This window comes from Quercus suber, unplaced genomic scaffold (assembly GCF_002906115.3).
Source record: "Quercus suber isolate HL8 unplaced genomic scaffold, Cork oak 2.0 scaffold_103, whole genome shotgun sequence".
Taxonomy (NCBI): domain Eukaryota; kingdom Viridiplantae; phylum Streptophyta; class Magnoliopsida; order Fagales; family Fagaceae; genus Quercus; species Quercus suber.
The window spans coordinates 380575-405191 of NW_027069568.1; the positions used below are offsets into that span (position 1 = coordinate 380575).

The following is a 24617-nucleotide window of genomic DNA, read 5'->3' on the forward strand; positions in this document are numbered from 1 at the left end:
TTGTCCAAAACTTTATTACCGGTTTCCTAATTATTCTTAAGATTTATAGTTAGTCCAAAGGATAATGACTAACAATTGATCTTCTTAGTTGTTTGAAAATTTTATAATCAATCCAATGGATAATAACACACTCTATAGCATCATTGACAACCCATTTCCTAACATAATTTCAATTTATTTTTTTCTCATCTTTCTCAACTCAAAGAAGCTACCTACAGAGCTTTTAGGAGGTGTTTGGTACATACACTTAAAACTGAAAATTGTTGTTTGAAAACATGTGTGGAAATACGTGTGAATGAAAAAGAGTGTGGAAATACATGTAATGTTATTTAAAAACTGAAAATTGTTGTTTGAAAACATGTACCAAACACCCCCTTAGTACTATTGCTGCTACTAGTGCTAACCCATTGCCCATTTTCTTTCTCCTCAACACAACCAAAACAAACTCAAGTCATCTAAAAAAAAAAAAAAAAACAAGTATGACTATTAATCATTTTTTGTCCAAGCGCATCATCTCCTTGACCCTTTGCTGAAGTGAATATGTGTGCATTTTCTTCTCTCACTCTTTCTCTTTTATTAATCATTATCATTCTTTTACCAATAGTATTATTTTGTTTAATTTTCTGTTTTAGCCTTCAAGAAAGCACCTATGCGTATGTGTCTTATGATTTCATTTTTGTTTCTTTCTTATTTCAAATAGCATAGCCATGGTGCTATCTACTATTTCTGCCTTCATCCAGCTATTCGTGCCAGTATGGTTTGACCAATATTTTAGTTTTTCAGGCGGCACTTCTTCTTAGCGGCCTTTAACCTAACCATTTTGGCCTTGGGAGCAATGATGCTGGCATTTTTCACGGGCATATTTGCTGTGTTAGGGATTCCCGATAGTATTCTTATTCCCACTATTATAACCTCCTTATGCCTCTGCCTCCCCTTACTTCTCATACCAGGATTAGCAACCTCTTTACTGATCCATATTCACCTTTGGTATCTGATGGCTTTGGACTCTTTCAAACATCATTTGTTCTTATGGTTATGGGAGGACATCGTCATTTGTCGTGTTTTGTTCAAGTGGTCCACCCAATTAAAAAAATAAAATAAAATAATTGACCGAGGATCCTAATATTTAGAAAAACAAAACCAAACCATTTGGAAACCAGATACTGTTTGTAATCCCAAATTCATTTTGCCACTTTTTACTTAAAGCTTCTCTCTTTTAAACCCCAATTTTTTAATAACCCGGTCGGTCAGTTTCTTTTTTCGTTCCCTTCCCGCAATACAACACCATCCTCGTTACCCTTGCCCTGTTGAATCCTAACCCAAAAGCACTGCTGGAAGTCTTTTCTCTTTTCCTGTACACCATCACTAAAGTGGTTGCCCAAACACCACCTGTTATGTCCGCACAACTGCTACTGGACGCTGCTGTACGTTGAAGCATCTAGTTGTGAATTATCATCAAATGCTATCTGTCATTTGTTATTTGAATAATGTGAGAAATTATCCTAATCAATGTGGAAGTGTTTGAGTGATATATAGTTAATAAGCACTGTGCTTATATTTATCTATCTATCGCTTAGGTTGATTCGTTGTTTCTTTCTTTCAGTTTGATTGTTTGGTTGTTTCTTTTAGTTTGGAGCTTGTATGTCTATAAATGACTCGACTTAACGCTTTGCCAAATAATATCAATCAGAAAAATTATCACATATGTTAGTCTTTTGGAAGGTTTGGTTTTTCTTTGAATTAAAATAATTTCTCCTGCTTACTTATCAAAGTATGAAAGTTACATTCAACAACTTACTACCAATTGTGGGCTCTAGTTATTTTAACAGATAAAATCTTTAATAGTTGTATAAAAGATTTGAAGTTCAATTCCCGCCTACAAAAAAAAAAATGATTGGTGTCTTGGTTTAATGATAAAGAGTTATCATCAAGAGCGGACGCCGTATGTTGAGAATTTCTATTAAAAAAAAAACTTGCTGCCAAGTTGTATCAATTAAACAAGTTCAAGTGAAGTAGTTAATTAGTAGATTTCATTTGTTATATGGATAACACTGTAAAAGCAATCATAGTAGGAAAAATCACACACAAGTGACAAGGAATTATTCACAAAGTAACAAAACAAAAAAAATTGACTGGTATTTTGGTTTAATGATAAAGAATTATCATCAGGAGTAGACGCCATAGGTTGAAAATTTCTATAAAAAAAAAAAAAAAAACTTACTGCCAAGTTGTATCAATTAAACAAGTTCAAGTGAAGTAGTTAATTAGTAGATTTCATTTGTTATGTGGATAACGCCGTAAAAGCAATCATAGTAGGAAAAATCACGCACAAGAGACAAGGAATTTTTCACAAAGTAACAAAACAACCTGGGGTCTAGCCTAGACCATCAAATCCACTATAAAAAGGTTGCGATGCAATGAAACTTGCAAGACCTCCAATGTAGTAATTTGTCTTGTATCTAAGCTCTTAATTTTTGTTGCAATTGCTCTTCAAGCCTCCGTGTTCGCAATGATGTTATATAAAGACAATCACTAGTAGCAATCAATGACAGAGTTAAGAATTTATCTTTGAGGGCCAAAAAAAAAAAAATTTATTTTCTATATATATTAATTGTAATGTAAGTACAATTCAACATATATATATATATATATATAGATTAAATATTTTATAACTCAATTTGTAAGTACAATTCAACATATATATATATATATATATAGATTAAATATTTTATAACTCAATGTGTACTAAAAATACGTATTTATTAAAATTAAACCACCAAGAGACAATATTAACAAAGAGAACAAGTCAATAGTTTTTAATTTGTCCATAAACCTAGATTTTCAAAATAAATTATCACCATAGTAAAGTATAATGATTAAGATAAAATAATAATAAATCAAAGAATGTTAAATAGTAGACAAACAATCACTCAAATTTCAATACTAAGAAAATACTAATAAGAAACAACTAATTACATGTTTTATATATATAAATTACTCTGTATCTCTATTATTAATAACATGATTCCCTGTTTGAGTTTCATCATTTTAGGGCTTGATTGGTTGGAGGATTTTTGTTTTTGTTTTCAAAATAGTATAAAAACAATTTTCAAAAAATTGAACTTGAAACTAGTTTTCAAATAATAATTTTTATATTTTATGTGTTTCGCTCCCACTTTTAAGAACAATTTTCAAAATACTAAAAATAAAAATAATTGTTTGGGAGACTATTTCTATTTTTGAGATTTAAAAAAATACAGTATATATTTACAAAAAGTAACGTGTAGAATTTGTAAATTACTTTTTTTGTGGATAATGATAAGGTAATAGAGCTCATCATGTTTTTTAATTTATTTTTAATGATAAGTTTCAAATTTGAAATGTGAGAATTCTTTTTGTAATAAAAATAAACTCCTAAATTTAAGAGATAAAAGAGTTTGGACAAATATGTGGGGCCCACTTGTTTTAATTTATTTACAACTATGTCATTAAAAACATTTTCTGTATCCTACACCCCCTAAGTCGTTTTCAAAATCATGTTTTAAATCAAGAAAATAGGATACAGTTTTTTGAAAACTGTATTTAGAAAATATTAACCAAACAATAAATTCAAGTGTTGGACCCACCATTTCATGGATTGCAAAACAAAAAGGTATATTTAAATACTCTTACCAAATAGCCCCTTACGTACTAAAATATACTCACACAAATTCTTAAACTCTTTAAAATACCCCTATCTTTTAGTTAAATAATTTTAAATTAAAATACACAAATTGGTTAAAAGAGTAATTTACTGTTCCTAAGTTTTGGGATTTTTCTTTTCTATTTTTTATCTGAATTACTACTTTTTATTTTAAATTCAAAATTTCAAACTTTAAACCCATGTACAAATAAATTTTTTAAAACATTACATAGAGAAAGATTATAAAAATTAGAACACTATCTTTATCTTACTTTTAAACTGTAAGGACCCAATTTGGAATGGTCCCAAAATAAGAAAGAGGTTTAGTCTAACAAGCCCAAACAACAAATTTTTAGAGAGTGGGTGAAAGAACTAGTTTTATTCTGTAGAAAAGATCATGATCATTGTAAGGACTCAGCAAAGAACGTTCAAAATTATCCAGACTGCCAAAATCTGTCCTCGGCTAAATCTCAGGTGCTTATATCCTTTAGGGTTCTCTTCTTTTTCTTCTCCCAAAAGTCCCTTTCTTTTCTTCCTTTTCCATGTTATATACCACATTCCTCCCATCATTTTCATCGTACACGTGTAGGTTAGATTCTGGGAATTCCTTCTTGTCCCATCTAACACCTCCCAAAGTCTTCATCTAGCAGCCATAAGGCTGCCTGACTACTATTCAAGTATCACCTTCACATTAATGCGACTAGAGAGTTAGTTGGGAAGCATTTGATGTAGAGGTAGCAGCTTTAGAAGATATTTGTTACCTCCTTTATCCCATGCCTGTTTCTTAATTACAATACAATTTTGCGGAATATCCAGGGTAACAAGATAGTTGCATCAAACCTGGGACTTAGTTCCGAGATGAACTTTATCCTCGGATGCATTTTGGACTATCATACACGTCCTCCACTTCTTTTCCTTATATATTAGGCACATCATGTCCTCATTTAGCCTTCCTTGAATGGATTGTCGTCCCCGAACTGGGCCATTGGGCCACAGGCCCACTTCCTACAATCTTACCAATACCTTTGTAAATAGTTGGCCCCACATAAACATTATGTGACACTAAACTAAAAAAATAAAAAATAAAAAAGCCTCATCACATGCACAAAACACCTGTGATGAGACTAGCATGATATAGTAGTATATTTTTATCTGGATTACTAATGGAGTAATTTATTATATTATATTTATAATTTCATATAATTTATTTATTATTTTAATAACAATTAAATATATAGAAGAAAAGTCCAATTAAAAGATGAAAAAAAAAAAAAAAAGCTTTGGGCCCGTTGGGTTGGGCCGATTACACCCACATCTTAGCCTAAAACAAAGGGTTCAAACAAAAAAACCGAAACCCACAAAAAGAAAAGGAAAAAATCACTTCTCTGTGTCTCTCTTAGTGCCCGTTTGTTTGCACGTTTGAAGCCCAAAAGTTGGCTTTTCAAAAAAGCCAGACCAAAGCGCACGTTTGGTAAGTATAAAAAGCAACTTTCCTGAAAAAGTTGCGTTTTATTTTTCTGAAGAAATGCGCATTTGCGTTATGGGTCTGCTTCGGTCCATAACCAAAAAGTCCAATACGCATTCCAGAAGTATAAGTTGCTAATTCATTCAATTACCAAATTACCCTTGATAAAAAGCCCTCAGTTCTCACGCCTGTCCGAGCTCACTCTCACGCCTCTCATCTCAAGCATAATCAAAATATAAACTCAAAAACATAATCTTAAAATTAATCAAACCACAACAATAAAAGCAAAAAAATTATTGCTCTCATAAAACTGATATGATTTAAACAACAAATCTAAAATCAAAACAACAACAACAGCAAATCAAGAATAGAAAAAAAAAAATTAGAACAATAAATGATCAAGAAAAAAAAAAATAGAAGCAGATTTGACCCCTGGTTGCACGCACTCTGCAATGAGGAGGAGAAGCAGCGGTGGCGGTGTGGTGGAGCAAAGACGATTTCTCCTTTCTCTCCATGCGTGTCTGTGTGTGTTTGAAGATAATGACACCAAAAGGCAAGCAAGATTATGGAATCAAGTATCACAGAGAGAGCTAGAGAATCAAGTAAAAAAAAAAAGAGCAGGGAATGAGAGAGCTGGGGAAATAAGGAGAAAAGAAGGCTCTGGAATCAAGTGGAATACAAAGGAAGAAAAGAGATGAAGGAATCCTATGGGTATACGTGTGTGGTGGACAAAATGCAAGAGAAGAAAATAAAAAAAAAAAAAGAAAAAGAAAAAGAAAAGAGGAAACGTATGGATGAAAAAAAGTCAAAGAATTAGAAATCACAATTTAAAAATACTACTACAATATTTATCACAATATTTTTACAATAAATTTTAAAGGGTAGGTTATTATTAGCTAATATTGGTGAGAAAAAAATAATTTTTTTAGAAAGAGAAATTTTTTTTAATAGTATGTTAAAATTAAAATCTGTATCAATTTTTATCACAATATTTTCACAATACTTTCATAATAAATTTTAAGTAGTAGGTTATTATTAGCTAATATTTGTGAGAAAAAAATAATTTTTTTAGAAAGAGAAAAAAATAATTTTAATAGTATGTTAAAATTAAAATCTGTATCAATTTTTATCACAATATTTTCACAATACTTTCACAATAAATCTTAAGTAGTAGGTTATTATTAGCTAATATTGGTGAGAAAAAAATAATTGTAATAGTACGTTCAAATTAAAATCAGTATTAATTATCACAATATTTTCACAATAAAACTTAAGTGAAAGGTTATTATTAGCTAATATTGATGAGAAAAAAATAATTTTTTTAGAAAGAGAAAAATTGATTTAAGTATGTGAAGTAGTTGATTTAAGTATGAAATAAACTCACATTTAAAAAAAAAGTATGAAATAAACTCTCTTATATATACATTGTCCTTTTTGGTAATTTATCCCTCAAAAATTGCCACTTTTATAAGTACTAGTTAAACACTCAACTTTTTCAAAAAGTAGTTTTTAGCAATTTTTACTAAACACTCAACTTTTTGAAAATGAACTTTTTCATTATATACTTTTTGAAAATTCCACATTTTCATTGTGCACTTTTACAAAAACTTGAACCAAACTCACCCTTAAACTAAAACCCTAATAAAAAACCCCAAAGCCACAGCGACGCAGTAGTGAGAGTGAAACAGCGATGGGGAGGAAGAAGAGCGAGAAGATAATTCTGCCACCGGAGCTCCGCCGGAGATACCTGACGACGAAGTCGAAGTCTCCGACGAGGACTTACAGTTCGTCCAACACAATCGCCATTACGCTCTCGGATTTTCCCGCCTCGACACCTAATCTATCACCAAGTCCGTACACACACATTCTCTCTCTCTCTAAACGATGTCGTTTTGCTTTGATAGTTACCTAGAATGTATTTTGTGTTTCACTCACTCTGGTTTTTCAAATGCAAATTGATGATAAACGCTGTCGTTTCACTCTATATTTTGAAATAAAATTTAGGAAAAATGATATGTTCAGAGTTTCACATGTAGATGGTAGAGACGAAATTTTTTAGAAAATGTGTATTTTTATGTGTTATTATGATAGAAATGGCAAATTTTGATTTTTTCTGCTTTTAGTTTGTAAATTTAGTTGTAGTGATGTGATTGCTTGGAAAATATATAGCTATTGGAGAGCAGAAAATATCTGAGAATTTTTGAAATTTCTGTTTTTGTAGTTAATTCAGAAAAAAATTATTGAGAATGTGTATTTTGATAGAAAGTCTAATGTGTTACTTAGGTTTTGCTACGTGATTGCGTAAGAAAATGTAACCATTAGAGAGTAAAAGCTAAATTTTTTATTTATTTTTAAATAATTCGATAGTTGGAGGTGATTTGAATCCTACCCATTTCAATTTGAGACACTAGGAGTTGCCTGTTGAGCTACAAGGCTGTTGGCAAAAACAAAAAATTGAGCTTTGTGTTGTGTGAGTTTGTAAACTAGAATTTCAAATTCAAGCTTTTTTGGGGCAAGGATTATTATAATGACACTTACATACATATGCAATAACTCTGTGTGTGATGGGTTATTATTATTATTATTATTTTTGGGTGAAGATTGTGTTATGTGAGTAGTGGATTTTGATGAATTTTATTGTATGTGTGAAGGCATGTTACTCGTGTAGCTGATGCGAAAGAAGATGCTTTGGAGGCTTTTTATGAGAAGCGTTTAAAGAAGAAGGCATTGCAGAAAGAAAAAGAGGAGAGCGGAGGTCAGATTGATCCTGTGGTTGCCCTTCCCGTTAAGACCTTAGATGGAAAACTCTACTATCGAACACGTATGTTGTGATTATTGTTGGCCTTTTTTACATGTGTGTGTGTGTGCGCGCGCGCGCATGCCAATGAGCGAAGTTCAAAAAACCATATTCTCCCTCTATATTAATGGGGTGGAGATGACGTTTGTGGATTTGAGACCCACTTTGTGTATTTGTGTTGTGGTGTCTTATCTGTTTGTAAGAAAGATCTTTAGTTGTATAATGTGTTTGAATGGTTTGTGTTGTTGTTATGTGATGCAGTAACAAAGACATCTACATTATCTGAACTTGGTGATGAGTAAACAAATAACACGGATAAGGGCATAGTGAGGCTGACAAAACCAGAAAGGAGGGAAAAGCTAAAAAAGCAGAGGAAAGAGGCAAAGAAACTAGGGAAGGAGTTGGAGAAAGTAGAAGAAGTGCAACAGACCCCTCAAGCGGCAGTGATGGTATTGTCTAACTGGTGTCACTTTTTGATGTTATTAAAGAATTTAACTTTTTTTCTTCCCTATAGCTGAAGCAATTGGAAATTGAATAACCTGAGATTTAAATTTATTTCAAAAGAGGAAAAGAAAGAAAATTTTGAAGTTTTGCAACTGTGTGATGAGTACATTTGTGACAATTGCCAAGGAAAACCATGTGCGCTGACTTTGTAGCTATGGTTGTCACTTGTTACCTATTTTTTTCTCACTGCATTTGATATTGTCTTCCATTGTATGAATGCATTAGCATCTTTAATATATAAGGGAATTGCAGTTTATTGGACAATACTTAATTCTAAATTTTTGTTAAAAAGTGGAAGTTGTAGAATTGTTTCAATTGTTCTTCCCCTTTAAGAAAACATCAGCAATAATTCTTTCTATATTAGGATGTGTATATTCTCCTCTTCATGCAAAATAATTCTCTTGAATTTGTGCTCTCCATATCCCCTAAAGCAATCTATGTTTTTTTGCATAGGCTGAGTTGAAAGAAGATCTCACAGCTGAAGAAGCATTTGAAAGTTAGAAGCAAAAACTTGCAGAGCTGGGAATGGCACTCCTTGCAAATCCAGAGCCGAATATTAAATCATTAGAGGAGATGTTACAAATCTCTAAAGATAATGATCATGCTATTGCAGTACTGTCCATGTTGGCTGTTTTTAAAGACATCATCCCAGGGTAGGACCCATGCTTTTAGTCTATAATGCACATTGTATATCTTATTTACTACCCCCCCCCCCTCTCACGTTAAAGCTTTAGTTTCTTACTTGACCTTTTTCTTTTTTTCTTTTGAGCATCATAGCTATCGGATCAGGCTTCCTACTGAGAAGGAGCTGGAGATGAAGGTTTCTAAGGATGTTAAGAATATGCGGTTCAATGAATCAACTCTTCTTTCTGCACAAGGTTGGTGCACTTCCTCTTGACTATATTCAAAACTTAATGCCAAATTGGATTTTGGAAGCTCACTATTTTATATGTTTCTTTCTTTAGAATTTTATCATTTGTCCTGTTGCGCAATGTGCTTTTATGGGAAGGTTTTCTTTTTCCTGGTTTTGTGGCATTTCTTAATTCTAAAATTGGTACCAATACATTGTTTTGTCATTAATTCTTTGCCTCATGTGATTTTAACTTGTTCCATGACCTCAAATATTTAACATTTTGATAAAAGATATTACCCTGATATAATATAGAAATTACAACAATAAATTGGTTTTTCTTAACTTGTCTGCTTCATATATTTTTAATTTTTTTAATGAGCTGTAATGTATAAAATTTAATGAAACAAATTACTATCTTTTGTCATACCTATTGATGTTATTAAAGTTTCAAGAGCATGCAGCTTTTTATTTTTATTTTTTACCAGATTTCATTAATTAAAATGTGTATGCTTAAAGAAGAATTGGAGTGCCTGTAGACTTGATCTGATTTAATAAAGTTCTTGATGATTGCTTTAAACTCCATGGATATAAGAGTCTAGGTTCTTTTTTTAACTGATTCTTCAGTTAAACAATTTTGGTTCTTATAGTTCAAAAAAATTTTAATTACTTATTAAAAGAAGGTGTGTGTGCGTGTGTGAATTTATTTTGCTTACAAAAAAGGTTTGTTTGTGTATCTGATAAGTAGAAGACAGTAAGATTATCATAAAATGAAAAAGGGTAGATGGAAATGTATAGAAGGGCCTAAAAAGAAAAAAGAATTAAAGTCCACCTAGCTTTCTCTTACTAATTTTACTTTTGTTCTTGAGATTTTATATGTATAGATGAGTGCTATACTGTTTTTTTTTTTTTTTTCCCTTGTAATTTGTTTTTTTTTTTTTTAAATGTAAAACTTTAAGACTTAGCTTTTTTTTTTTTTTTTTCTTAAATATAAATAAATTAGATTCTGATATGAAATTGTATAGAACAGCAATAACAAAATTCAATACCAATTACAAACAGGAGTCACTTCTTATGCTTGGTGGGTTTATTCAAGATACAATCCGGTGGGTTTATTCAATGATACAATCCATTTATAGTGGTCAAGTTTGATCAATTCTGTGTTATGGACACTCACATTAGGTAACTGTTTTAGGAAAAAGGAGAGCAACCCATTGAGTTCAGACAGCTAGGGTTTTTGGTTTAGCTGCACTTCTAGTTAAATCCATGTCATAATGTGGATTGATTTCTTTAAATAGTTGATAATAGATTGGAATTTAACACTGTTACATGCTTGACATATTTGGCTGCTTTCATGATTCCATAGGCAAGGTATTTTTAATTAGAATGTATTGGCAATGTTGCAGAATGTTTATATTTCTTACCTGTTGTTTGATTGTCTGAAAACTGAAGGGCTTGAATGTTCATTGTGATAAGTTTTAATAGGTTTATTCTTCTAATTCGTGTTTACAGGCATACCTGCAGTGGTTGATAATGTTAGAAAAGAAGCCTTCATTTCAGCATGTTGCTGTTCACTGTATCTGTACTTTGCTTGATGCAGTTCCACACTTTAACTTCCAGGAGATCTTGGTAGGTGTTATTGTCAGAAATATAGGTTCCTCAGATGATGTGACAAGGTTTTCATATATTTATTTGCCTTTTCTGTTTATATAATTTCCTCAAATGATGCCAAAAGCCTTATAGCTCAATGAGAAGCTTAGGATTTGAATCCCTCCACCCCAATAATCTAATCAATAAAAAAAAAAAAAATCAATTATCTCTTGAAGAATAACATGAATTGCCTTTAATGTTTAAAATTGAAATAAAAAGGTATAATCCCAATTTGGGGAAAAAAGTATAGGACAAAGTGAAGGCCTCTTTTTTAGAGAATTTTTTTTTCTCAAATTCTCATTTTGAAGTGTCTACTACTGAACAGGAAACTCTGCTGTGCTACAGCTAAGTCACTTTTGCTGTGAGATTGTTTTGTCCTTGGGATGCAACGTGTTTCATCCTAGAAAAATCATCTCTTAAAAGCCTTTGGAATGAGAAGGATGCCGATGGAAACACAGTTCTGCATCACCATTCTAATTCTTCAAAGCTCATACCTCAAGTCATGAATGACCTGAGACTAGATAAGATGGCCTTCAACAAACAAAACCTCGATGCTTTCGACGTCACTTTAACTAGTGAAGAAACAGGAATTGGGAAGGTAATGCAATGTTTTCTCTTCAACCCATAATATCAAGGCATTTTTTTTTTTTTTTTTTTTTTCATTTTTTTTACTTGAAACTTCAAGAACGTACATTGTGTCCATTTTCAAACGTCATCTTTTGATAAATTCTGCAGTTGTCCTAGCTTTTTCGTTTCTCGAAATCTAACTATTCTCCTTGTTGCACAATTTTTATACCTTCGGAAGATTACATTTGCGAACTATTGTCAATCAAAGCATGTATTTCGGAGAGTCGTCAAGGTCGAAGGCAAGAACATGATTGTGAAAAAATATGATATCATTGAAGAAAAATTTATGTCTAAGGTGGGGAAAGCAGCCAAAGCCCATTTAGTAGTGGCCGCACTCATTGCAACTGCATGTGACCTTTGCAGCAGTTATGACCGTGCCTGGAGGTTTTGTATCTGGCCAAGATGCTGACGCAGTCTCTGCAATTCTGAGAACAAATGTTGCATTCAAAGCATTCATTATTTCAAATAGTATAGCCATGGTGCTATCTACTATTTCTGCCTTGTTACAGCTATTCGTGCCAATGTGGCTTAACCAATAGATACTCTCCTTTTTCCAGTGGCACTCTGTTTTGTTGGCCTTTAACCTAACCGTCCTTGCCCTAATAGCAATGATGCTGGCATTTTTCACGGGCATATTTTGTGTTAGGGATTCACTCTAGTTTTCAACATTATCCAATCAGATATAATATTCTTCTGAAGTCTTCTTATTCCCACTCTTATAACCTTCTCATGCGTCTGCCTCCTCATATTATTCATACCAGGATTAGCATCCTCTTTAAAGGTCCATATTTTACTTTTTCATCTGATGCCAGAAAGGCCATGCCAGAAAGGCCACTACTTATTTGGCCTCAAAGAAGAGTGACACTTTTTTAGAAGTTTTGCTAAGGTTGTCCACCCGACTAATAAAAAAATGACCGAGGTTCATCGAGAAAAACAAAACCAAACCTGCCGCTTTTTGCTTTATTTCTTTTAAACCCAACTTTTCAGTTCCTTTTTGTCTTTCCCTTCCCGCAATACAACATCATCCTCGCAACACTTGCTTTGTCGGACTCCTAACCCAAAAGCTTGCTGGAAGTCTTTTCCCCTGCACCATCACTAAGGTGGTTGTCCAAAGACCACCTGCTATGTCCACACAATTGCTAATGGAAAAAGTTGCTGTTGAAGCATGTAGTTGTGAACTGATCATCAAATGTTATCTGCAATTTCTTGTTAGATTGAGTCGTTGAATAATGTGGGAAATTTTCTTTATCAATTAGGAAGTTTTTTGAGTAAGAGTTGTAAGTGATAAAGGAAGCACAGAAACTCAGGAATTCAAAACAGATAAAACAGAGGACAACGGCTAGTTTTTCATAACGGTCACTTTGGCCTCCAAAACGGTGGCGTGTGTTAAAGGATGCGCTGATACGATGCTGTTTACACTTAAAGAGAACGACACCGTTTTGTAGCTCTTCATCAAGTCCAAGTCTCCTTCCAGACTTGCTCCGTTTTCCAGCTCACGTGTTCAAGCTTCTGTGCTTATCTGCGTAGATATTTCTGGCTTCATATGCCAGCTTATCTTCGTAGATATTTCTGTTTTCCAGCTCACGTTTCGTTTTCATAAATTTTTTTGTAAAATGATTTAGTAACGTATGCTTTTAAAAAATATCAGTAAAAGTCATATATATATATATATATATCACTAGTTTGGATGGCACATGCGGCCTCTTGTGAAATTTAAAATAGAGCTTATATTTGAAAAAAAAATGAAATCATATATTAAGAAATGTTTATCAATCAATACTAATATCATTTACATAAAAATTTTAATTACATACAAACTTAGTATAGCTATTTAATATAAAAATATCTATTTTACTATAATAGTTTCTTAGAACCTATTTGTTAAAGGCTCACTAAAAATTTCTAAGAATGATAATTAATATCATCTTTCAACAATTAGCAATTGAGTTTTGCTAAGATATTGTCATGATATTTGAATTTTTGCAGTGAATTTGAAATTATTCATCAAATACCTACAATAATCCACAATGAAATTTTTTATTTATACTTCCTTCTTTATCAACTACATTTCATGCGTCTAGTTATGGTGTTTAGCTTATTTAGTTTTTAATAAACACCATTTTAAGCAAGAATATATATATATATATATATATTTTAAAGAACAAGATAATAAAAGGCTTATGTGAGTGTGAGAGAGCTGGAGAGGGCGTGCTGTCTCCCGTTACAACTTTATAACTACTGAATGAGTCTAAATCCTATATGGTCCATGTTACTATGTGGAATAATTGAAGGCACCTGTGCCGAAACCATAATTCTCGTACTATGTTTTTGATTTGATAGGAAACACTAATCTCTTGTCCCATGCCATTATGCCTGTATAACCTTAAGGACTACGTTAATATAATATCACATGGCCACTGACATACTTTTACTCATTATAATTCGTCGTGTGGTGAATTGTAATACAAAATTGTGTCAAAAATTATGCCCTTAACACAACTCATACTGTACTTTGACAAGGCTTCTAACCTAATCAAAGTTAAGATATATAAGGACTATTTAGCTAAAACGTAGGGCCACTAGTACATGTAACAATGACAGACACATTATTCAACATATTGAGAGATCTGCAAATTGTTGAAACATCATTAAGAGCATATCAAAGTAAGCAATATTAAGAAATGAGCTCATTAAAAAAAGAGATCATGCAAATTTTAAAAGGGCTAGTAGTTAAATTTTAAANTTACTAATTATAATTCGTCGTGTGGTGAATTGTAATACAAAATTGTGTCAAAAATTATGTCCTTAACACAACTCATACTGTACTTTGACAAGGCTTCTAACCTAATCAAAGTTAAGATATATAAGGACTATTTAGCTAAAACGTAGGGCCACTAGTACATGTAACAATGACAGACACATTATTCAACATATTGAGAGATCTGCAAATTGTTGAAACATCATTAAGAGCATATCAAAGTAAGCAATATTAAGAAATGAGCTCATTAAAAAAAGAGATCATGCAAATTTTAAAAGGGCTAGTAGTTAAATTTTAAAAGAGCAATTAAATTTTAAGTTAAATGAGCATGGATTTTTTTTAAATGAGCTTTTTTTCTTAGTTTGCTTACGTTACTTGGACATGCCCTTTTGGTTTGTTTTTTTTTTTTTTGTTTTTTTTTTTGGCTGAATTACTTGGATATGCTCTTAATGATGTTTCACTAATTTGCATGATCTCTCAATGTGTTGAATAATGTGTCTGTCATTGTTACATGTGTGGCTCAAACCCATGTAGCCCTAAGCCTAGTTTAAGCCTAGTAACTACTAAATTATCAACAACGAAAAATTCCAAACATGCGCAAAGTATCATTTGAATAATTTTCCTCCATAGAATTCAAATAGATCTCTTGTCAAATCATTTTCATAGTATGAATAATTCACTTGCTTTTGATCCTAACCTTTTCCATCAACTTGTAATGAAATCCAACTCATAGCCAATAATCAATCAAGCTCATTCCAGTCATTCAAGCAAAGCACCTTCCTATTTTAGAAAGCATGAAAAAAAAAAAAACTGTTTTGAGAAAGAATATTTAAAAGAGAGAATTAACAAATGTTTCTCCTCGCTTTTTTCATTGTCTATACATGAATACATGCACATCATCCATTCATTCATGTGATAACAGTATGAAAATGAAATTCATGAAAATTTAATAATTATCATTCATGCATAGATTGAGAGGCCTTCTTCCACGAATTTTTCACGATTTCAGTTTTCCACAAATAATTACAAATCTTCAGTCTTAGTCAAAAAAAGAAAAAGTCTTAGTTTTCAAATTGCATTGATGTTGCTAATTGTTGTTAAATATCACGTCATTGGTCTCAGTCAAAAGTAAAAAAAATTTATGAGACAAGTGATGAGATACTTTTGTCAATTCTCTCTCTTGTATTATTGATGATTTGTGTAGCCCAAGAGATTTGACAAAATTGTGTCAGACAAAAGAGTGAAAGCTGAAGAGGAGAAATGACCAATAAGAGTAGTTGAGAGGGAAATAATGAGAGGGAAAAGACATGTGTGGCTGTATCAAAAGAGGGAAAAAAATATCTTGCACATCACACGGTACTTGACAAAATTGTGTCGCGAATTGACAAAAGAGTGAAAGCTAAAGAGGAGAAACGAGAGTAAAAAGGTGAAATGACTAATTAGAGTAGCTGAGTGAGAAACAACAAAAGGGGATGACATGTGTGGCTGAGATCAAAAGAGGAAAAAAAATAACTTGCACGCCACACGGTCCTGACTCAAACAGTGAGTTAGTGACAAGCATCGTTTTTTATTACTATTATGAAAAATGATATGTCTACAATAATTTTATAACAAATTTTAAGTGACAGGTTGTTACTGATTGTTATTGTTAGAGCAAAAAAGTAATTTTAGTGTTAGTTTCAAATTTGAACCAATAACAATTAACCACCTGTGATTTGTTGTAAAAATATTATAAAATTGTTGTATACATAACATTTCTTTATTATTATTATTGTTTTTGTTTTTTTTCAAAAAACGCAAGTGGCAAAGAATGACTAACCCATGCGGCATTTTTCTTTTTACTATTTTGTTTTTTCAAAAAATGCAAGTGGCAAGTTTATGACATGACTATATAGTTTGTATCTCACTAACCCAAACAGCTATACAACATTTTTTTTTTTCAAAAGATGCAAGTGGGAGACGCTAGAGACTAGAGTTACTTATTAGAGTCTTAGAGTTAGACCACACGTTTTTGGACTAAGCCTCACACGTCAACGTCCTTTTTAATTCAAATTTTTTTTTTGATAAAGATGTTAGGCCTGTACAGTGTACACTTGTGGATTCCCTTAACAATACAATGGTACCCATTTTAAGAGGTAAAATAAGCTAATTGTTTCTCAAATCCCATACGCAGCCTTAAGAGCTTCTCTAACGAGCTTTCAAATTTTTGTATTATTTGGAAAGTGGACAGTTTATTTTACTTTTTATCTATTTTTTTTTTAAAATATACTTTTCAACAGACACTCTATCATTTTCTCTATCCCATTTAAATATTATATCTTTATTATTTCTTTAATATTTCTTTTTCAATTTTTTTTTCATTCATCTAATTTTAATAAGAAGTGTTACATTTTTAATATTTTCATAATAAATTATATGTAGTTAGTTATTACTAATTTTAATTTGAATATATCACTTAAATATTTTTTTTCATCATATTAGTTAGTAACAATTCACTACTTAAAAATTATTGTAAAAATATTATAGTAGAATTTCTTAATTTTAATTTTTTATACTTTATTTTATTTTTTCCTTATTTTTTTTCATCCACACATTTTTTTTTCCTCTTTTTTTCTCCTCCACACCTTTCCCTTGTCTCTATCTTCACTTTTCTTTTTTTCTTTTCTTTTTATATATAGCACTTCATCTAAAGCTCAATCCTCTTTATCTTCACTTTTCTTTTTTCTTTTCTTCTCCTTTTCTTCTCTAGCACTTCGTCTGTAGCTCTATCTTCAATCTTCACTTTTTTTTTTTTTTTTTCTTTCTCTTCTCTAGCACTACGTCTACTCCAGCGCATTCAAGAAGCACCACTGCATGTCCTCCCACCGAGCCTCAGATGGGTTAGGTTCGCTCTTTTTTTATTTTGGGGTTCTAATTTGATTAGTTTTAAAATTGTAATTTGAGTTTGTATTTTGATTGAGAGGTCCATCAATTTTGTGCTTCACCGTTGTTTTCTTATGAGAAGCAAAGAGAGAGTTTTTTCTAAAGAGAAGCAAGAGAGAGAGAGTGGAGGAAGGAGAAAAAAAATATTTTTTTAATTCATCCCGTATTATTTGAAGGGGAAATATTCTTTAGATATGTTACAGTGCTCTCCAGGCCCTGAAGAGCTACTGTAGTAAATCTAAAAAAAAAAAATTGGAGCTAGAGAGCATGTTGGAGGTGTTTTTTTGCGTGTTTGCTCTCCAAATTAGGCTTTAGAGATGCTCTTACACATTTATCACATAAGAGAAAATAGAAGAGAGAGAGGGAGAAAGAACGCAGCACAAAGAGAGAGGTAGAAGGCCGGTGGAGATCAAGTATCACCGGAAGGACAAAGTCGGCGGAGATCGGCGTTCACCAAGCAGCAGCGCCTTGTCTGCCTCCCTACCGCCGCTATTCTTCCTCCCCACTGCCAGACTGGGTCAGATTGGCTTAACTTTTTTTTTTCTTCTTATTTTCCTGTTCTGAATTCAACCTTGCTGTTATAATAAGAAATAGATTTTGTTTTGTGTTTTGTGTTTTGATTGTGTGAGACGTTTGAGTCTATGAGGGGGAGTACGTGTCCACCACCACCAAGTTCACCTCCACCACTTCTGGGCCAGTCTGTATGGGCAGCCTGATCATGTCCTTTGGGATGACGAGTTTCCCATCGAAGCTCATCAGGGGGGAGCTATACGGTGTCAAGTCTTCCGGCTTTAGCCCCAGCCCCTTGTAGAGGTCTGGGTACATGACCTCGGCCGCACTGCCACCATCCACTATCACTATTTTCATGTCGTAGCCCCAAATTCTGAGGGTAACAACCAGTGCGTCATCGTGGGGCTGGGTGGTCCCAACCTTGTCCTCTTCCGAGAAACTCAAGGCTGGGGGAAAACTCCTCCTGGCCCTCTTCGGCTCTGTCTGGGACTCCTCGGCAGGCTATTGGGCTACAGATAACGCTCACAAAGGGCGCATGCCCGTTCTTCTTGGTGCCGCTGATGTGCATGAAATATATACGATAAAGTACTCACATATCTACATATTTGGCCTTAGTTTTATGTTATTTTGTGACTGATTATATAATATCTTTGTGTTGCAGATAACAAGGGCTTTACATGCAAAGTGGGGCTAGGCCAATTGAATCAAGCCAACTTACATCCAGCCAGGCATGAATATTAAATTTAAGTCCAATTGGAGTAAGGAATCAAATGAAATTTGCACCAAATCCAAGTCCAATTCGGATTAGGATTCCAGCCTACATATCAGTTAGTATTTTTGGCATAACTTTCGGCTTAGATGTCCAATCGAGATGATTCAAGTTGGGCTGGAAAGTTAACTTAAAGGGATACAACTTTGTAGTTTACCAGAAGCCTAATTTTGACGTTAAGTAGGCCAAAATAGTCGGTTAAATGAAACCTAAAAATCTGAGATTTTCTCCAAACGGGAATTCAACTTGTAATAGGATTCATTGACCTATTTAATGGCTTTTTAGGGCAAAATTCAGGGGGGACTGAGGTTAGTGCTAGGGCTGTGATGCAAAACAGAAAATTGGAGCAAGAGGCAGTGCCGCATGTGGCTTCTCTATAACTTTTTTCCATGATAGCATTGTGACTATTTCTTTCTCTATTTTATTTGTCTAGTTTAATGTTTTGTATTTTATTTTTTTTTTATTTCAATTACCATGAGTAGCTAAATTTATAATTAGGGTTGAGGATGAAACCTTGTTAAGGATTATCAGTAATATTTATGTGATTTGATTTTTCCCATAATAGTTGTTCTTTAATGATTAAATTGTTCTTGCTTCATATCAATTGACTAAGATGGGATTCTAGATATGAGTTCAATCATGTTTTTCTCATGATTTAGGATTTGTCTTAATTAATTGAATGCTTGGTTTATTAATTCTTGATTATAGAATTGGATATCGTTTGTGATTTGTTTGTCAATGGATACAAGTTATGATTTGATTTTTAGAATTGGATATATCTTGTGATTTGTTTGGTTACAGATACAATTGATGATTTGGTTTTATACTTAAGAAGCAAAGAAGAACTTGCTTTTGATTTTTAAATAAGGATTTTAATGAGGATATTTTCCATGATAGCAAGATTAATTTCTAGATTATCATGTAGTGAGTTGGGAAAAATTAATGATCATAAATATATACTGATATGACTTACAAGGTGGATTCCAAAACCTTAATTCCTTTCCCTTGATTATTTACATCTTTTCATTGCTTTATATATTTTGCTTAGTTTAACTATTTGCTTAATTTTATTATTTGCTTAGTTTATTTAATTTCAAAACAACCAATTTTTATTAAACTAGATTAGGATTAATTTGGTTAAGGTTTAATTAATTTTCCTACGTTCATTCAAGTCCCTGTGGGTTGATCTCGTTCTTGTCAAACTATACTTCGGTACGGTTCGTACATTTGCGAGTATTTTAAAATTTCACAACAGCCGCCAAGATTACATTAATCGTCCCAGCGGGCTGCCCATGGCGGTGTCCTCTGAGGCTCCTGGTAGATCTGGCCTTGCTGGCTACTGGATGGTGCAGAAGGTGCTTCAGCTTTCCCTCCCGGACTAGCTGGTCCAGGTGGTTCCAGAGGTTCCTGCAGTCCTCCATGGCATGTCCATGGTCCTGGTGGTATTGGCAGTAGCGATTCTGATTGCGCTTCTCAGGTTCCCCAGCCATCTTATTCGGTCACCTGAAGTATGGTTCGTTCTTTATCTTTTCCAGCACCCTATGTACGGGTTCTCGGAACACGACGCTGACAGTCTGGGCGTTGGTCGCCCCAGATTGCCCACCGAAACCCCTCCTTGAGCGGGCGTTGTTATATGGTCCGACCTGAAATCCCTCCTCTCTTGAGGGATGACCTTCTCCTTCCCCTTGCCCTGTAGCATATCTTCCTCTACCCACTTGTATTATCGATCCGATCCATTAATTGCCGCACGTTGGTGGCGGGCTTACCGGTTAAGGACTTCCTCAAGCCGTGCCCCATTGGTAGTCCATTCTGGAATGTGTTGATGGCGACAGCGTCGTACTTGCCGTCCAGGTCATTGTAAACTCCCAATACTTGTCCGAGTAAGCCTTGAGAGTCTCTCCATCACGCATGGATAGGGACAGTAACGCGCTCATGGGCCGAGGAGGTTTGCTATTCGTGACAAAACGGGAACCAAAAGCCTGGGTTAGTTGTCTGTACGAGTCTATGGAATTCGTCCTCAGGCCGTTGAACCACCTCATTGCCATAGGCCCTAAGCTAGATGGGAAAACTTTGCACATCAGCGCCTCGTTCTTAGAGTGGACAGCCATTCTCTGGTTGAATTGGCTCACATGCTCCATGGGGTCCATCTTGCCATTGTAAACAGTGAAGATTAGCTACTGGAACTGCCGAGGGAGCATTGCCTCCTTTATACGACGCGTGAAGGGCGACTTGGAGAGTCGATCCAGTGCCTTGCTCATGGCATCACTCCCTAAGCCCCTGGAGTTGGGTTGTCATGCTTACGCCTCTGGTAGCGCTCCTTCTCGTGGGAGAAAGTCTCGCTGAGGGGTGTTCTTGACCTTTGCCTGTATTCATCATCACTCTCGTCGTCAGAGGGCAAGTCAGGGCTGGGTTCGGACCGTCCCCGCCGTGCATGGCGCAGCCTTCTTTTCAAATCATCTATCTCACGCTACATGGCCACCTTGTCATCCTGTCTCTGGGATGCGCGGCTATGGGCCTCTTCTGACCGCGTGGCGTGGCCATTGTCGTGCCTCTGCGGTACGTGCCCACTCCGGCGGGTGTGGCTTCTGCTGGTTGTTGAGGTATGCACGCTTCTCTCTCAAATCGTCCATTCTCCTCGTTTTGACAGTGCCCGGGTCGCCATAGTTACCCTGGTGCTGGGATTTAGCCGGTTTAGGTCGATGGGGATTTCCCTGGTAGGGGCTGGACCTTACCATACTCAGCTGTTGTCCTTACTAACGCACGAGTTCTCTCCACAGACGGTGCCAATTGTAGGGACCGGTTTCAAGCACTTCTACTGTTGAGAGAGTGGGCTCAAGCCCAGCTAACCCTGCAATGAATTTATAGGGAGCGGGTTTAAGAACTAGGCCCTAGTGAGGAATTGAACGGCCATGCATGGTTGCATGGGAGTTTGATAACTTAAGCTTTAATTGGAATGCACAATGATGTTCTTCGGACCTGCCCTTCAGAGCTTGGAGTTCTTATTACTTCTTTGAAGATTGATTACAAGGTTTCTGAGAGAATACAGATTGCTACGGTACTCCTACATTCAGATTTCCATCCCCTTTTCAAGAGGGACTCCTTACATTATATGCATCTCTCTCAGTTGATCCTAGCTTTACATTTGTTGATCAGCTAGGCCACCACTTGATGGCCTATCTCATCAACCGCATTCCCATTCCTCTTGTGGGTTGCAGCACCCAAGATAACACTGTTCAGGAGTCTTATCCTCATTAATGTGGCCAGGGTGTTAGTTGAAGGCATTTAATGTAGAGGTGACAGTCCGTCCGAGGCTTGCTCCTCCACCATGCCTCCATTGCTGGCGCGTGGTGCTCGCTTTCTTCTCTTTGGACGCTCAGGAAGGCTCCTTTGATGGTGTGTTGCTTATCCACCTTATGGTCTCGGCTTTCCGAGGAAGCAATCGTCCTCGGCACTGTTTCTTGGGCAACTAGGCCTTCTACTCTCGTCCTCGGACCGTTGGTACCTCCTCGGCGTGGGCCTTTGGGCCTGATATGGAGTGGGCCGGGGTTGTCTAACTCTCTGGTCCCACATTTATTATTTAACTTATTTTGTTACTATTTATGAATTTTACTGTACTTTTTTTATACTATTTATGAATTTTATTATACTATTTCAACTAATTTTTACTTTTATTTATAATATTTTCAATAAAAAAATTTAATTTTAACAAAATAAATAAATCACAAACCTACCAAAACCTTCAAACCCAATTTTAAAAGCTAAACATGGAAAGTGACTCATTGAATGACATCACATCTCCATAGTCCACACAAGTACTTCTATTATTATTGGCTCTCTCCTCTTTCTCTATTGAGTTTTATTATACTATTTCTACTAATTTTTACTTTTATTTATATATTTTCAATAAAAAATTTAATTTTAACAAAATAAATAAATCACACACCTACCAAAACCTTCAAACCCAATTTTTAAAAGCTAAACATGGAAAGTGACTCATTGAATGACATCACATCTCCATAGTCCACACAAGTACTTCTATTATTATTTGCTCTCTCTCTCTCTCTCTCTCTCTCTCCTCTCTCTCTCTAGAACCCTAAAAAAATTGTATATAAAGATGAAATCTCAATATGGTTACAGCTTCAATAATTAAGAAGTCATCATATTTCGTACACACAGGTGCATCTGCCTTCATAGACAAATGTTTTCAGAACAGTAAATATTATTCCATGTCAATGTGATCGTTTGATGCGGACAGAAGGTCCACCCGAACTAGAAGTTAATAAGTACTATCAGAATTAGGTGATTTTTCTGCCTTTAAGGTAAGGTCTTCTTCAAAGTGTCAGGGTTTGAATTTTATGAGATTAAGACATGACATTATATTCACTGTCTTATCAAAACTCGATCTTAATGTAAGACCTTCAACTAATTTTTACTTTTATTTATAATATTTTCAATAAAAAAAATTTAATTTTAACAAAATAAATAAATCACAAACCTACCAAAACCTTCAAACCCAATTTTTAAAAGCTAAACATGGAAAGTGACTCATTGAATGACATCACATCTCCATAGTCCACACAAGTACTTCTATTATTATTGGCTCTCTCCTCTTTCTCTATTGAGTTTTATTATACTATTTCTACTAATTTTTACTTTTATTTATAATATTTTCAATAAAAAAAATTAATTTTAACAAAATAAATAAATCACACACCTACCAAAACCTTCAAACCCAATTTTTAAAAGCTAAACATGGAAAGTGACTCATTGAATGACATCACATCTCCATAGTCCACACAAGTACTTCTATTATTATTTGCTCTCTCTCTCTCTCTCTCTCTCTTCTCTCTAAGAAGAGAAAAAAGTATTTTTTTAATTCATCCTGTATTATTTGGGGGGGGGGGGGAATATTTTTTAGATATGCTACAGTGCTCTCCAGGCCTGGAGAGCTACTGTAGCAAATCTAAGAAAAAAAATTGGAGATGCTCTTACACATTTATCACGTCAGAGAAAATAGGATAGAGAGAGGGAGAAAGAACGCAGCACAAAGAGAGAGGGAGAAGGCCGGTAGAGATCAAGTATCGCCGGAAGGACAAAGCCGGCGGTGATCGGCGTTCACCAAGCAGCAGCGCCTCGTCCGCCTCCCCTCCGCCAGACTTGGTCAGATCGGCTTAACCCTTCTTTTTTTTTTTTCTTGTTTTCCTGTTCTGATTCAACCTTGCTGTTATAATAAGAAATAGATTTTGTTTTGTGTTTTGTGTTTTGATTATGTGAGACGTTTGAGTCTATGAGGGAGAAAGAATTGTTTTTTATTGAGTTGTTTGATTTTTTAAAGGAGAAAAATTCTTTTGGAGTTGCTATAGTGCTCTCCAAGTCAAGAGAGCTACTGTAGCAACTCCAAAAAAAATTTAGAAAAATCTGAGGGCCTATACCACCGTTTTCCTCCGAATACATTACCGGTAATTTTTTAATTTTGTTTTATTAATTTTCCGTTTAAATACGATTCAGGGTTATGTTTGGGAGTGTTTTTCTTTTGAACGATCAGCATAGTCTGATGGGTTTAGAGCCTGTGGTGGGTTTTGTCAATTTCAACCAAAACTCTGTCTCCTAAGATAGTTTTAAATTTGTGGTTGAAATCTGGTTTTTATTTATTTATTTTTATCTTGGGTCTCATACTCTTGAACTTTCACCTCACCCAATCCACATCCTCATTTGAAGAAAAGCTCCCACCAACTCCACCTTCCAATCATTAAAATCACGTTGGAATTGCACATCCCAACTCCGACTTTCCCCCACACTCTGCCACACCACCAACTTCTTCACAGATGCCTCCCGATTTGTAGCAATAAAAGTGGGAAAGCCACTTTAAGCGGCTGATCTAAACACTAACAACCATCCTAAAACCGAACTCTATTCCCCAAGCCGTTTTCATTAGTGGATGGTGCTTTTACATTTCATTGGGATATGTAATCTTGCAGTGTTCATCTATTTGATATGGCCTCATAAGGTGTTCTGTTGAGTATTATGAGATTAATAACAGTTCCAGAAATGCAGTGGGATCTGTATTTTTCTGTCTCATCTCA

The 24617-nt window shown here is 34.5% G+C and overlaps 1 long non-coding RNA gene and 1 pseudogene across 2 annotated transcripts; both read left to right on the forward strand.

Moving 5' to 3' along the window:
* The first annotated feature begins 6754 nt into the window (after window positions 1-6754).
* LOC112013263 (nucleolar complex-associated protein 3-like) lies at window positions 6755-12847 on the forward strand (annotated as a pseudogene).
* A 3987-nt stretch (window positions 12848-16834) lies between these two features.
* On the forward strand, window positions 16835-18953 carry LOC136068195 (uncharacterized). 2 transcript variants are annotated; one of them, XR_010629607.1, is made up of 3 exons: window positions 17019-17772; window positions 17850-18350; window positions 18427-18953. It is a non-coding gene; the product is annotated as an uncharacterized LOC136068195 (long non-coding RNA). The 2 variants fall into 2 exon arrangements; XR_010629608.1 differs by lacking the exon at window positions 17850-18350 and having other exon boundaries at window positions 16835-17772.
* Window positions 18954-24617: the final 5664 nt, after the last annotated feature.